The sequence below is a fragment of the Somniosus microcephalus genome, chromosome 11 (assembly GCF_052327205.1).
Source record: "Somniosus microcephalus isolate GS21.2 chromosome 11, FLI_Smic_1.0, whole genome shotgun sequence".
In the NCBI taxonomy this organism is placed as follows: domain Eukaryota; kingdom Metazoa; phylum Chordata; class Chondrichthyes; order Squaliformes; family Somniosidae; genus Somniosus; species Somniosus microcephalus.
This window is the reverse complement of record NC_140997.1, coordinates 58,699,113-58,713,945: the sequence shown is the minus strand read 5'-3', so window position 1 is coordinate 58,713,945 and position 14,833 is coordinate 58,699,113. Positions and strand designations below refer to the sequence as shown.

At 50.5% G+C, this 14,833-nt stretch overlaps 1 pseudogene; it reads left to right on the top strand.

The window, feature by feature from the left end:
- Positions 1–1,721: 1,721 nt before the first annotated feature.
- LOC147110605 (uncharacterized) lies at positions 1,722–13,471 on the top strand (annotated as a pseudogene).
- The last annotated feature ends 1,362 nt before the right edge of the window (positions 13,472–14,833 follow it).

Sequence of the window (14,833 nt, the reverse complement as noted above, 5' to 3'; positions counted from 1 at the left end):
GCGGTTCGAATCGCTCCCACTCCCTTGGTTCTAGACCTGGGACTTATTTGGGGGTTGTGATGAAAAGTGCAGCAGACAACTGAATTTTGGTGAAAGAAATAAGATCTTTATTTGAGAAAGAAAATATACAACACAATAATCTTAACACTCTAAATTGGGGGAACACTTCAGAATATACGAGGGAAAATAACAATAGACAGAATACTTCACCCCTCCCAATCCCACTTCACTAGCTAAGTTGGGCTCCAGAGGACCAGGGATAATGCTCACCAAAACGACTTCCTTTGACAGTTGTAGAGGTTCGCGATTTCGGGGTTCTCTAGATGTGTCAGTTGGGGCCTGCTGTACCCCGGACGCGGTAGAGGACTTCACCTGTGTGGCTGGTCAGTCTTCGCATGTCCATTGATGCGGTCGGGTGCGAATTGGACCTATCAGGTGAGTACCCAATTTCTTTTGGTTAGTAGGGTTTAGAGTCTTTTCAGTAAAATCTTACCCAGGGGTAAGTCAGGATAGTTTGTAGAGTGGAAAAAAACTTGCGGATCTTCGGTTTTCTTCCGAGTTGGGTTTTCTTGGTCGCGTTGGCTCAATATTACCCGGTTGCTGGTAATATTTGGTTGTTTGTTTTATGGGGCCCTGGTCTGCCGCGAGGTCTCCGATGGTGTGTTACTTCTTCGAGAGGGAGAACTGCTTCGAGATGCTTCTTCTTGGATTAGGCTGAACTTGATGACTTAAATTGAGATGAACGATGAACCGAACTTCCTCCAGCACTGCTTTCTTGAACTCTTTTCTTCCACCGTTTGCACCTCGACTGAACTCCTTGAACTGCCTGCTGTAAAAACAGGCCTTCAATTATACTGTTTGAGGCCTGCTAATCTGCCCACCAAATCAGCTCTGTCTCATTGTTAGTTTTGGCGGGCTTGTTAACATTGATGGGTTAAAAATTGTTTAATAGGTTTTGGGATGGTCCCATCAATTCTTAAGTGGTTTTAAGCGATTGTTTAACCTCTTGTTTAATTGCAGTAAAGTTGTCTTTTCCTGTGGGGGCCAAGGTTCTTTTGTTGGTTGGTGGCATGTTTTGCATTATGCAAGATTTTGGATGGTTCTGTAATTTTGGCGGGAACTGCTTTTCCATTGGTCTATTGTCATTATGTAAAATGACTGAGACAGTCTAGATAAGTCCCCAGAGAGCTTGGTTAATGCCAATACCTAAAACTGTCCATTTACAGAGGCCAATCCCAATTCCTTTATTGCAGCCCCCTTTTTTTTCTTCCACAGGCTTGAACATGCTTTTAAAAATAAAAACCAAAATCCTGGGGTCCTTGATTTTTAAATCTCCCTTTGGCCCAATATTCTTATACCATTCTGACATGGTTTATTAACAGTCCAAAAATCCCTTCTTTAGGGTAATTTTCTTGGTTTTGGGGAATCTGTTGAATTTTGCGAATCTTACACGTGGGAAACGTGTTAAAATCGGAAAGGCCTCTCAAAATGGGATTTTAGAGACAATTTAGTGGTTGTTAAGGGCCTTAAGGGCCTATCCCACCTCTTGGAGGCGGGACGGAGACGGGATCAGAAACCATGCTTTTGGGAAAATCACTTGGAGGCGGGATGGAGGCGGGGTCATGTCCGCCCGCCACTCTTTGCAATTTTAACACCCTACACGCCTCCATTCCCACCTCCTCGGGCCTGGCAAAATCCAACCCGTTGTCTCTGTGCCAGGAATGAGAGTTCTAGATGTAGAATCTTTAGCTTGTAGATTTATTAGAGGAAATGAGACTCGCAACCATGATGCGGAGGCTGCGGGAGACCTCACATTACAGTTGGTAAGTTTAGTAGCAGGGTGATCAACCCAGGTCTTGCTAACTTTGTGCTACTAAGTTTTGCTTTTATCCCTCAGCTGGCCCATCACATCATGGCCTGTAATTTGCAGTCAGCGGTGAAGCAAAGATGCTCTCCACTGACCTCGTAAATAAATCCAAACTTACCTTATTCGTTCCTCACGTTGAAAACTTTGTGAAAAAGGCAGCAGAGTTGCGCACAGTGTTGGCTCCCACAGAACTCAGGAGCGTCGTTTAACGCGAGTGCGAACCTCGCATCACAAGGGGCGTCAAACAAGACAGGCCCCCAAAATCTGACAAAACCGACAGAAGGATAAGACACGCCCACACCATCAGTTTTGACTCTAAAGAGATGAGTACTGTTGAAATTACCTTTGTAACTTAATTGTAACTGCAGAGGAAGTTTTATAAAACTTTTTTTTTAAATTCAACTTTTAAAAACTTTTAATTAAATGGCAAAGTAAAAATGGGCAGTCTTTAAAAAGCTGAGCAAAGTAAAATGAACAGTTTTTGAAAAGGTGTGTACTTACTTACAGAAAAAATATGGCGCCCAAAAGATAGATGAAAGGAAGAGGTGTCACAGCTTCAGTGAAGACGACCTCAACACACGCCTCAATGAGGTGGAGGTGAGGAGTAAGCGGCTTATCGGGAATGATAAGTGTAATGTATGTACCTTTAAGGGGGAGAACTACTTTTTACAGCTCCTGTATCCTGTAGTACCAGCAGTGACCACACCTGTATATAAACCCTGAGTAGTGATTTGTACAGTCAGTTGCAGTTTGAACCACATTGAGTAAACACCTGTTGATCGTTCCCTGCAGTCTGTTGTCTGATTATTGAAGGACACAACATTAGTATACACGGATATAACATGGCGACGACGCAGATTCGAACCTACCTGCAACTCTGCATCACCTCCCAGGGATTCGCTCCTGGAGAACAGTGGAAGGAGGTCGAGTCCAGAAGCACGGGCGTCGACCATGGGCAACCGCCCAGTCATCCAGCGGAGATTTGAGCATCGCAGGCGAGGCTGTTGAGAGCCAGGCTTGGCTTTCCAGTCACGGTGGTCCAGCAAAACGGGCTGGCAACAGGTACTGCGCAGACCCTTCCCAGACAGCGGCGGCTAGAGCTGACCGAGCAGCACAGAAAAAGGCCGAGCAGCGTCGACGGGGGAGAGAGAGAGGGCAGAGCGCACAGGGTGCAGCCGGTGTTCAGGACCGAGCAGCGTCAATGGGGGAGAGAGGCGAGAGAGAGCAGAGCGCAGCTGGTGTTCAAGGGCCGAGCAGCGTCGACGGGGGAGAGAGAGAGGGCAGAGCGCACAGGGCGCAGCCGGTGTTCAGGACCGAGCGGCGTCAACGGGGAGAGAGACGAGAGAGAGCAGAGCGCAGCCGGTGTTCAAGGGCCGAGCAGCGTCAACGGGGGAGAGAGGCGCGCAGGTAAACGCGAGGCGCTGCCATTGCCACGAGGACCGCAGAGAGCGGCATTGGCAGCAGCGCAGGAGCAGCGCACGAAACCCACAGGGCGTCACCATTTGCCACGAGGACCGCCGAGAGCGGCGTTGGCAGCAGCGCAGGAGACGCCATTTTAAGCCGCAGCGGGGAAGAAAGGAAAGTGCGGGAGACGCCATTTTAAGCTGCAGCGGGGAAGAAAGGAAAGCGCGGGAGATGCCATTTTAAGCCAGTCTAACCACACCCAAAAATGCCGAAGAGTGGCAGTATCACAGCGTTCGACAATGAAGTCGAAGATTGGACGACATATGTCGAACGCATAGAAGTATACTGCAAGGCGAATGAAGTACCAGATGACAAGAAAGCGCTGGTATTGTTGAATTCAATGGGTGCAAAAACGTATGGCTTACTACGAAACCTAGTAATCCCAGAGAAGCCAGTAGAAAAGGATTTTGAAAACATAGTGTCAATTCTACATGACCACTTAAACCCCACACCGCTGCTGAGAGCAGAAAGATTTAAGTTTCACAAAAGGAACCAGCATAAAGATGAAAGTAATGCTGAGTATTTAACGGAACTGCGCAAGCTATCGAAACACTGTGATGCGCTATCAATTACTCATAAAAGACTGAGAGTTAGAAGAGTAACTAAAGGCTTTTATTAACAACAGAATGGAGGTCTGCCTCGCGTGGTCGACCGGTCCATGATACTAAGGGCTGGGGAGCAGTCACCTTTATACTAGGACCTGTGGGAGGAGTCAGCCGAGGCATGTCCAGGCATGTACACAGTGGAATACAAACAGGACAAACAGGAATACAAACAGTGGTTTACCACATTCACCCCTTGTTTAAAATTGAGTCCGGCGGGGTGAAGTGTATTAAAAGTTAGTGTATTGGAGTCTCTCCGGAGGTCTTGTCTGCCGCTGTGATCTGCGTGGCGACGGCAGGGGTAGTGAAGTTTCCGGCGTCGAGTCCAGCGTAGGCTGTGGCACAGGCGTGTCGTCCTCGTAGATGTCGAGCGGGTCGCGGGGCCCAGGCCTGCCGTCTGCTGGGGCTGGATATCGGATCGTGGGGGGGGGTGGTAGTGGGTAGTGGGTTACTGCGGCCCCCGAGGGTGCAAGGTCTCTTATGGAGACTGTGTCCTCCCGCCCGTCCGGGTATGCGATGTAAGCATACTGGGGGTTGGCGTGGAGGAGGTCGACCCTCTCGACCAGGGGGTCCGTTTTATGGGTCCTCATGTGTCTTCTCAGTAGGACCGGCCCTGGGGACGTCAGCCATGGCGGTAGCGATGTCCCCGATGTGGACTTCCTTGGGAAGACAAACATTTTCTCATGAGGGGTGGCGTTAGTGGCAGTGCAGAGCAGTGACCGAATAGAGTGGAGCGCATCGGGGAGCACATCCTGCCAGCGGGAGGTTGGAAGGCCCCTAGACTTTAAGGCTAGCAGGACGGCCTTCCAAACTGTCGCATTTTCTCTTTCCACCTGTCCGTTCCCCCGGGGGTTGTAACTGGTGGTCCTGCTTGTGGCAATACCCCTAGTTAGCAGGTACTGACGGAGTTCGTCGCTCATAAACGATGAGCCCCGGTCGCTATGGATATAGCTGGGGAAGCCGAACAGGGTGAAGAGGTTGTTCAGACATTTAATGACCGTGGCACTGGTCATGTCCGGGCAGGGGAAGGCGAACGGGAAACGGGAGTACTCATCAATAATATTGAGGAAGTACACATTGCGGTCGGAGGAGGGGAGAGGCCCTTTAAAATCGACGCTCAGGCGCTCGAAGGGGCGAGTGGCTTTTATCAGGTGGGCCCTGTCTGGTCTATAAAAGTGCGGTTTGCACTCAGCGCAGACTTGGCAGTTCCTGGTCATGGTCCTGACCTCCTCAATAGAGTAAGGCAGGTTGCAGGCCTTGATGAAGTGGAAGAACCTGGTGACCCCCGGGTGGCAGAGGTCATTGTGGAGGGCCCGCAGTCTATCGATCTGCGCGCTGGCGCAGGTGCCACGCGATAGCGCATCCGGGGGTTCATTTAGCTTCCCGGGCCGGTACAAGATCTCGTAGTTGTAGGTGGAAAGTTCGATTCTCCACCTCAAGATCTTGTCATTTTTGATTTTGCCCCTCTGCTTGTTGTTAAACATAAAAGCAACTGAACGCTGGTCAGTGAGCAGGGTAAATCGTTTTCCGGCCAGGTAGTGCCTCCAATGACGCACAGCCTCCACAATCGCCTGGGCCTCCTTCTCAACAGCGGAGTGTCTGGTCTCCGGGCCTTGGAGGGTTCGTGAAAAGAAGGCCACGGGTCTCCCCGCCTGATTGAGGGTAGCGGCCAGGGCAAAGTCAGACGCGTCGCTTTCCACCTGGAAGGGGATGGATTCGTCCACTGCGTGCCTGGTGGCTTTGGCAATGTCCTCCTTGATACGGTGGAAGGCTAAGCGGGCCTCTGCCGTCAAGGGAAAAGAGGTGGACTTGATCAGCGGACGGGCCTTGTCCGCATAATAGGGGACCCACTGGGCGTAATAGGAGAAAAACCCTAGGCACCTCTTCAGGGCCTTGAGGCAGTGGGGCAGTGGAAGTTCCATAAGGGGACGCATCCGGTCGGGGTCGGGGCCGATGACTCCGTGTTCCACAACACAGCCAAGGATGGCGAGGCGGTTTGTGCGGAATATGCACTTCTCCTTGTTATATGTCAGGTTTAGGAGTTGGGCGGTGCGGAGGAATTTTTCGAGGTTTGCGTCATGGTCCTGCAAGTCACGGCCGCAGATGGTCACATTGTCCAGATATGGGAAAGTGGCCTGCAACGCATTTTGATCTACCATCCGGTCCATCTCCCTTTGGAAGACGGAGACCCCGTTGGTGACGCCAAAGGGAACCCTAAGGAAGTGATAGAGGCGGCCGTTTGCCTCAAAGGCAGTGTACTGGCGGTCCTCAGGGCGGATGGGGAGCTGGTGGTACGCTGATTTCAGGTCAATGGTCGAGAAGACGCGGTACTGCGCGATCTGGTTGACCATATCAGCTATACGGGGGAGTGGGTAGGCGTCCAGCAGGGTGTAGCGATTTATTGTCTGGCTGTAGTCGATGACCAGGCGCTGCTTCTCGCCGGTCTTAACGACCACAACCTGGGCTCGCCAGGGGCTGGTGCTGCCCTCAATAATCCCTTCTTTCAGGAGCCGCTCCACTTCGGTTTTAATGAAAACCCTGTCCCCGGCACTGTATCGCCTGCCCTTTGTGGCGATGGGCTTACAGTCGGGGGTGAGGTTAGCAAACAGTTGGGGGGGGGTGACTCTGAGTGTGGAGAGGTTGCACCTGGTGTGCGGCGGGCAGTTTGGAAGCTGCTGGCTGCGGACTGTGAGTCGGGGTAGGGGTCCACCGTACGCCATCGTAACACTTTTAAGGTGGCACTGAAAATCTAACCCCAGCAGGACGGCAGCGCAGAGGTCAGGCAGGACCAGAAGTTTAAAATGATCGTACACGGTCCCGTCTACTACGAGTGTCACCACGCAGTAGCCGCCGATGTCCGCCGACTGGGACTCGGAGGCCATAGAAATCCGCTGTTGCGCAGGCAGGACTGGGAGAGAGCAACGCCGCACCGTGTCGGGGTGGATGAAGCTCTCCGTGCTCCCAGAGTCAAAAAGGCAGATTGTATCGTGACCATTTACCTTAATGTCCATTGTGGAACTGGCCAGTTGGTGCGGTCTCGCTTGGTCCAGTGTAACGGATGCCAGCGTGTGTCGCTGCGGGTATCAGATGAGGCGGTGTCGGGGGCCTGCTGCGTCCCGGCTGTCGTCCAAGATGGCGGCGTCCATGATCCCCATGTGGCTGGAGGCATCCAAAATGGCTGCTGTACCGGTGATTCGCACATGGCCGGGGAGGTCCAAGATGGCGGCCCGCATGGCCCACACGCGGCGCTGCTGGGGTTCGGGGTGGCTTTGGCCCTGCAGACGCTAGCGTAGTGTCCCTTCTTCCCGCAGCCCGAGCAGATCGCGTTTTTCGCCGGGCAGCGCGCTCTGGGGTGTTTTGCCTGGCCACAGAAGTAGCATTTCTGGCCTTGGGGCACTGCTGTCTGGCCTTGGGACACTGCTGCGGTAGTTGGGCCGTTGTTGGGGTGTGGCTGGGGTGGCACGGCGCTATGAGGCGGTCCTACCGTGTCCCAGGCTGTCATTCCCCGCGGCGTCCACGGTGCAGAGGAGTAGGCATCCATGCCCTGGTAGGCTGCATCCAACGATAGTGCGAGTTCAGAGGCCTTGTTGAGGTCGAGGTTACTCTGCTCCAACAGTCGCTGTCGGGTGTAATTGGATCTGTGGCCCGCTACAAAAGCGTCCCGGATAAGTTCCTCTGTGTACACGGCGGCCTTTACATCCTTACAACCACAGGCCCGGCCAAGCACAGACAGTGCCTGAAGGTATTCCACGGTCGATTCCCCAGGTTGTTGTTTACGACTCCCCAGGAGGTGCCTGGCGTACACTTCGTTCACTGGGCGCGTGTACTGGTCCTTGAGGAGCTTGATAGCGTCCGCGTACGAGGTCGCGTCTTGGATGACCGAGTACACTCGGTGGTTCACTTTGGAGGTCAGGACATCCAGTTTGTCCTCGTCCGATTTGATTGCTTCGGAGGCGGTCAGGAATTTTTCGAAACACTTAAGCCAGTGAGTAAACTTGGTGGATGAGTCCGCCTCCCGATGATCTAAGTCCAGGCATGCTGGTGTGAGGATCTTCTCCATTATAAAAATGTTGTTAATAAAATTGATGCGCTATCAATTACTCATAAAAGACTGAGAGTTAGAAGAGTAACTAAAGGCTTTTATTAACAACAGAATGGAGGTCTGCCTCGCGTGGTCGACCGGTCCATGATACTAAGGGCTGGGGAGCAGTCACCTTTATACTAGGACCTGTGGGAGGAGTCAGCTGAGGCATGTCCAGGCATGTACACAGTGGAATACAAACAGGACAAACAGGAATACAAACAGTGGTTTACCACACACTGCCAGTTTGGAACGGGACTAGCAGATACTTTAAGGGACAAGTTTGTGTGTGGGCTTCAAAATGAAGGAACCCAGAAACGGCTTCTATCAGAAAAGGATCTTACGCTGGACAAGGCTTTCAGCATTGCAGTATCACACGAAGCAGCAGCACGCGGCGCTGCAGAGATACAACGGAGACCGCAAGAATATGGCACAAATGAAATGTCATACAGAACAGTGAAGTGCTATCGCTGTGGCAGAACAACACACGACCATAATGATTGCTGGTTCAAGGACAAAGTGGTCAGACAGTGTGGAAAAGTGGGACACATAGCAAGAGTCTGCAGGTCGGGAAAGAAAACCAGCAGCAAGAAATCTCCACAGGAGAAGTACAAGAAGGTACATAAAGTGACGGAGAGTAGTTCAGACGAACAGAAAAGTGATACAGACTCCGGAAGCAAAGAGCTGGGTTGTCTGAAACGACATAATGTGATCAAAACGGAGGATCACCAAACTATCTGGGTCACGCTCAAGATAGCAGGAGTCCAAGTGAAAATGGAATTGGACACAGGATCAGCCCTAACAGTCATAAACCGAAGGGACTACAAGTGGCTATTCTCACATATATCCTTGAGAGATACAAAGATTGTCTTGAAGACGTACACGGGGCAAAAAGTCTACCCCAAAGGAAAAATAAGGGTGAACGTTATACATAACGGCAAGGAAACACCAAAAATGGACCGATATGTATTGCCAGATGGAGGACCACCACTACTCGAACGTGAATGGATCCGGAAGATACAGCTAGATTGGCATTCCATACAAGCACTGACTGTAGATGCCAAAAAGGATGACGATGTCACACCTGGACGACTGTCAAAAATGCTAACTGACGCACAAGAAGTGTCCAGCAGGGACTCGGAACACTAAAAGGCATAACAGCGACGATCAAAATAGACGAAAATGCAAGCCCAAAGTTTTTTAAGGCCAGACCGGTACCTTATGCGATCCGCCCAGCCGTCGAAGCAGAGCTGGAAGGTTTGGAACGTTCAGGAGTACTGTCCAAAGTGGACTGGAGCGAGTGGGCTACACCCATCGTTCCTGTAATGAAGAGGTCGTTGAGTAATACGCCTGGGGAACCAAAGAAGGTTCGCATCTGTGGGGACTTTAAGGTGACAGTGAACCCAGTCCTTCACACTGTACAATATCCGCTTCCGCGGATTGAAGATATTTTCGCCTCGCTATCTGGAGGGAAACGCTTCACTAAGATTGATCTGGCCCAGGCGTACCTGCAAATGGAGGTAGAAGAAGCCTCGAAACAGTACCTCACGATCAACACTCATAAAGGTCTCTACCAATACAACCGGCTGGTGTTCGGGGTAGCATCAGCTCCGGCTATTTGGCAAAGGGCAATGGAACAAGTCCTGCAAGGGATTCCAGGGACCCAGTGTTATTTGGACGACATCCTGGTCACGGGCGAAAATGACAGTGATCACCTCGCCAACCTGGAGCAGGTGCTCACTAGATTGAAGGAATATGGGCTCCGAGCTAATCGCCACAAATGCGAGTTTTTCCAGAAGCAGATCTCGTATTGTGGCCACGTTATTGATAAAGAGGGGTTACATAAGTCCCCTGAAAAGATAGAGGCAGTAGTCAAGACTCCAGCACCGGAAAATGTGTCACAACTGAGGTCGTTCCTCGGGCTGGTGAACTACTACCATAAGTTCTTGCCGAAATTGTCTAACGTACTATACCCACTGAACACCCTACTGCAAACGGGGGTACCATGGAAGTGGAGTGACGAATGTAAACAAGCTTTCCAGAAGAGTAAAGCATTGATCACATCAAAAGAGGTGTTGGCTCATTTCAACCCAGCACTACCAATTCGGTTGGCGTGTGATGCATCACCCTATGGCATTGGAGCGGTGCTGTCGCACAAATTCCCAGACGGCTCAGAGAGGCCAGTAGCCTTTGCGTCCCGGTCACTAACCTTAGCCGAGCGTAACTACGCCCAGATTGACAGGGAGGCCCTCAGCCTAGTGTGGGGAGTGAAAAAGTTCAATCACTATCTGCACGGGCAGAAGTTCACCTTGCTGACTGACCACCAACCACTTGTCTCCATCTTTAATCCAAAGAAGGGCGTTCCGGTGATGACTGCGCAATGGCTACAAAGATGGTCCCTTTTTCTAGGGGCGCACCAATATGAAATCGAGTATAAGGGCACGAAACAGCATGGAAACGCTGATGGGCTATCACGCCTGCCACTGCCTACTGCGGAGGAAGCACCGGCAGTGGATCCTGTCGAAATATTTCATTCGACTATAATTGAATGCTTGCCAGTAACTAACGCTGGTATAGAGAAGGAGACCCGAAATGACCCGACACTGTCACGGGTATATGATTTGACGGTGAAGGGATGGCCAGCACATGGCGACTCACTGTTGCCAGCATTCTCATCCAGAAGAGAACAGCTGTCAGTATGCCAGGGGACCTTGATGTGTGGATCCCGAGTGGTAATTCCACCCAAGTTAAGGGAGAGAGTGCTCAATGAGCTTCACGAAGGTCAACTGGGAGGGGTGAAAATGAAAAGGCTTGCTAGGGCTTATGTGTGGTGGCCGGGGATCGATCAGCAAATCGAAGACCTGACAAAGAGCTGCTCAGGATGCCAGAAGGTCCAAAATGCACCACCACATGCCCCTCTACACCCATGGGAGTGGCCCTCATCTCCATGGCAACAGGTGCATATTGATTTTGCTGGTCCATTCATGGACTCAATGTTTTTAATAGCCGTGGATGCGCACTCGAAATGGCCTGAGGTGATCAAAATGTCCTCCACCACCACGGAGAAAACTACTGCAGTCCTACGGACCATTTTTGCCAGGAACGGCTTGCCAGAGCAGATTTGCTCTGATAACGGACCACAGTTTGTGTCCGAAGAGTTTCGAAGATTTATGAAAAGGAATGGGGTAAGGCATTACACATCTGCCCCGTATCATCCAGCCACAAATGGATTGGCTGAGAGGTTCGTACAAACCTTTAAAAAAGCAGTAAAGGCCATGTGCGATGACGACATTCCACTGCAGCGTAAGGTGGACAATTTCCTGTTAGCCTGCAGAAATGCGACACATGCAGTCACCAACCAGGTCCCGGCCATGATGTTCTTTAACCAAAGGTTGAGATCTCGTCTGGATTTGCTCAGACCAAATGTACGAAGAGATGTTGAGAGTAAGCAATTCCAGCACATCAATGAGAAGCCGACAAGGAGCTTCAATGTAGGGCAACCAGTCTTGGCCCGCGACTACCGAACAGAGAAATGGCAACCTGGAATGATATGCACACGGCAAGGGCCACTAATGTACACAGTGGATGTTGGGGAGAACATTGTGAGATGCCATGCTGACCAGATCCTAGAGTCACAGCAACGAGTCAACCCCATGTCTCGGCCATACGTACCTGGTGAGGAACCCAACGTACAGGTCGCATCTACCTCAGAAACAATAGCATTGGAAGCTGATGAATCAACTGACGACAGGGTGCTAGAATCGCCTCCGCACCAAGAGCGAAACATTCGGGAAAGGCATTATCCAGAAAGAATCAGGAAGCCTCCCCAAAGGCTGAATTTATAAATAGACTATTTTCAGTTAATGTTGCATGTTAAAAGTGTTAATTGTAATTAGTTTGATATTTAATTGTTAAATGAGTGTTATGGTACTGTTAATCTAAAAGGGGAGGAATTGTAATGTATGTACCTTTAAGGGGGAGAACTACTTTTTACAGCTCCTGTATCCTGTAGTACCGGCAGTGACCACAGCTGTATATAAACCCTGAGTAGTGATCTGTACAGTCAGTTGCAGTTTGAACCACGTTGAGTAAACACCTGTTGATCGTTCCCTGCAGTCTGTTGTCTGATTATTGAAGGACACAACATTAAGATACACGGATATAACAATAAGCGTAGAGCGCCACGAAGAGTTAGCATGTTGGCGTGGAAGGAGGTGGCACAGTCTGTGAATGCTAGCTCCACCGTGCTACGGAGCGCAGAACAGTGTCATAAAAAGTTGAATGATTTAACATGATCGGCTAAGGTTTGTACAGTTATTTGAAATTTTAAATGTAAGATTTCTTAAAATGTTATTAATGCAAAATAGGGAAGAGCTTGTTTATGGGTGGGGTGGTCTTTGTTTATTGTAAAGTCAATTAGTCATAAAATTCAATTGCCATTGGAGACAGGCGTTACTCACTAAGTGCTTGTAAAGATCTTTTATCTGTACGCCACAGATTTGAGGTATGAAATTGCAATTAGTGAATTATACCCTGTCTTCAAAGCACCCAACTAGACTCTTTTAACTAACAATGAAGCAAAAACTGAAATTTATTTTCCATGTCTGTGTAGAGTAAGATGGCACATAACGCCAGAGAGCATTCCATGACAGATGGTGCTGTGGCTTTCCAAAGGTGGTGAGTGAGCAGTAAGAAAGGGCCAGTCAGCTAGTGGGCATCAGTAGCAGTTCAGTGTCTGATGTCCAATCAGACATTGGAGTGAGGAAAGGTGAGTGTTGCTTTGGCCAGCTGCATGTTTAAAACGTGTTGGTTGGCTGTAAGCTCTGAAGAGAAGATGAAATGATGAATGTGCACGTGCAGCATATGAGCTTCTGTCATGTGCCAGATGAACATGCTTCGCCATTGTAAATGTTTATGTTTTTCCATCCCACAGGTGGACAGCTGTCTTTGGACACATGGGCTCCAGATAGCGGTGAGTCAGCAGCTGCAGAGGATGTTCACACGGGGCCTGGAGAGGCGATTGAGGAAGGGGTGGCAGAGCCAGTTGAGATGGTAAGTGAGGCGGAGGAGGAGGAGGAAGATCGAGGGTGGCATCCAGAGGAAGTGGAAGGTGTGGACGCTGGGTATGAGGGCAGGTGAAGTGGCGTCGTCACTCCTGCCCTCAGATTTCACCTCCAGGGTGCTGATGTGGGGGACAGCGTGGGGGGGGAGGCGCTTGACCACGACGAACCTCAGATCACCACCTCTCCATCACCTGGCCCCTCTGTGAAAGCCACAGATGACTGCCCTCTCACAGGCAGCCACCAATCTGATGCTGCGGGAGGAAATGAGATAGGTGTGTCCGACCTGTCGAGGGCTGAGGGACCTCCAATAGTTGTAGTAGATGCGCCCCAGTCAGCAGTGAGACAGGAAACACATCAGCCTCATGAGACAGGAGATGAAGGCGTTTGGAATTAATGGCCTAGAAATTGGCCCACTTACCGCCACTAGTCACCGCCGCGACCCGGTCTAAAAATGGCGGCTGTCACTCAAGCGCCCTTCTGTGGCACGGGACTCAGCGGCCGCCATTTTGGTGATGGCCTTAATGCTGCCAATAGCAGTGCTGGCCCTGGAAATGTAAATTAAGAGAACGTGACTTCAGTTGGCTTGCAACGCTGACTTAACCTCACCTCAGCGAACTTCGACCTTAATGCTGACTTCAGTACTGGGTCCTAAGCTGACCATGAAAACCCAGTATTCAGCAGACTGACAGAGGCGCTGTCAGCACCTCTTAAAGGGACACACATATCTTTCAGGTAAGTTTACATTTAAACTTTTGGACTGGATTTTTAAATTTTTATTGCAGTAGTGGCTTGGTGCAATACATGTTAAAAGTTTTGTAAGTGTGCAGGGAATGCAGTGAGTGCTGCTGGACGCTTGCAAGGCCTCGGATGGTAAGGAAGGCCTCTGAGAAGACAGAAAATGCTGGAAATACTCAGCAGGTCAGGCAGCATCCATGAAGAGAGAAACAGAGTTCACGGGGGCGATTTTCCCATTGGAGGCAGGTTGGAGGCTGATTTTGGTTTGGGGGGTTCCGAACCCGCCTCCACTGTCAGGTGGGAAAAAGTTGCGATTTTCCCCTAATTGGCCAGTTAATTTCAGACATGTGGATTTCCCTGGGCCAATTAGTCTTTTGGGACTGAAACTCGCCTCTGCTGACATCACTTATCCAGCTTCATTTAAGGGCTGCTTGCTGCCTTGGCTCATTCCACTGGTTTTTGGTCGATGCTGCACCACCTCCAAACTTTCATCACAGAGAAGAATGGTGAGCTCCAAGGCAAGGGCCTCCCTGAGGTTCTCGGATGAGGTGCTGGGTATCCTGGTTGAGGGGACGTGAGCTAGCAGGGAGGTGCTCTTCCCCTCATCTGGGAGGAAGAGGCCTCCCAAAGAAACCAAGGCTGTGTGGGTCCAGCTGGCAAGAGATATAACCTCCAGATCTATGTGCAGCAGAACATGGCTGCAGTGCCGTAAAAGGTTCAATGACCTTGTAAGATCAGGCAAAGTAAGTATACCATCAGCTTGACCCTCCTTCTGCTCCCCTTCTCCTCTCATCACCAGCACTCTGCATTGTCAACCTTCTCCTACACATCCCGCTTTACCCTTACAAAATTTGCACCCTTCACCATCCCTCTCGCTCTATGAACCCAATCACTTCACTATTCGACTATGCTGCCCTCACACTCCCTTTCAATGTTATGCAATGACAATGACTAACAACGCACAGGGAGGGCCCTTGGACATGGAACCTCACTCCATCTTTGTCTCCTTCTAAGCATCTAT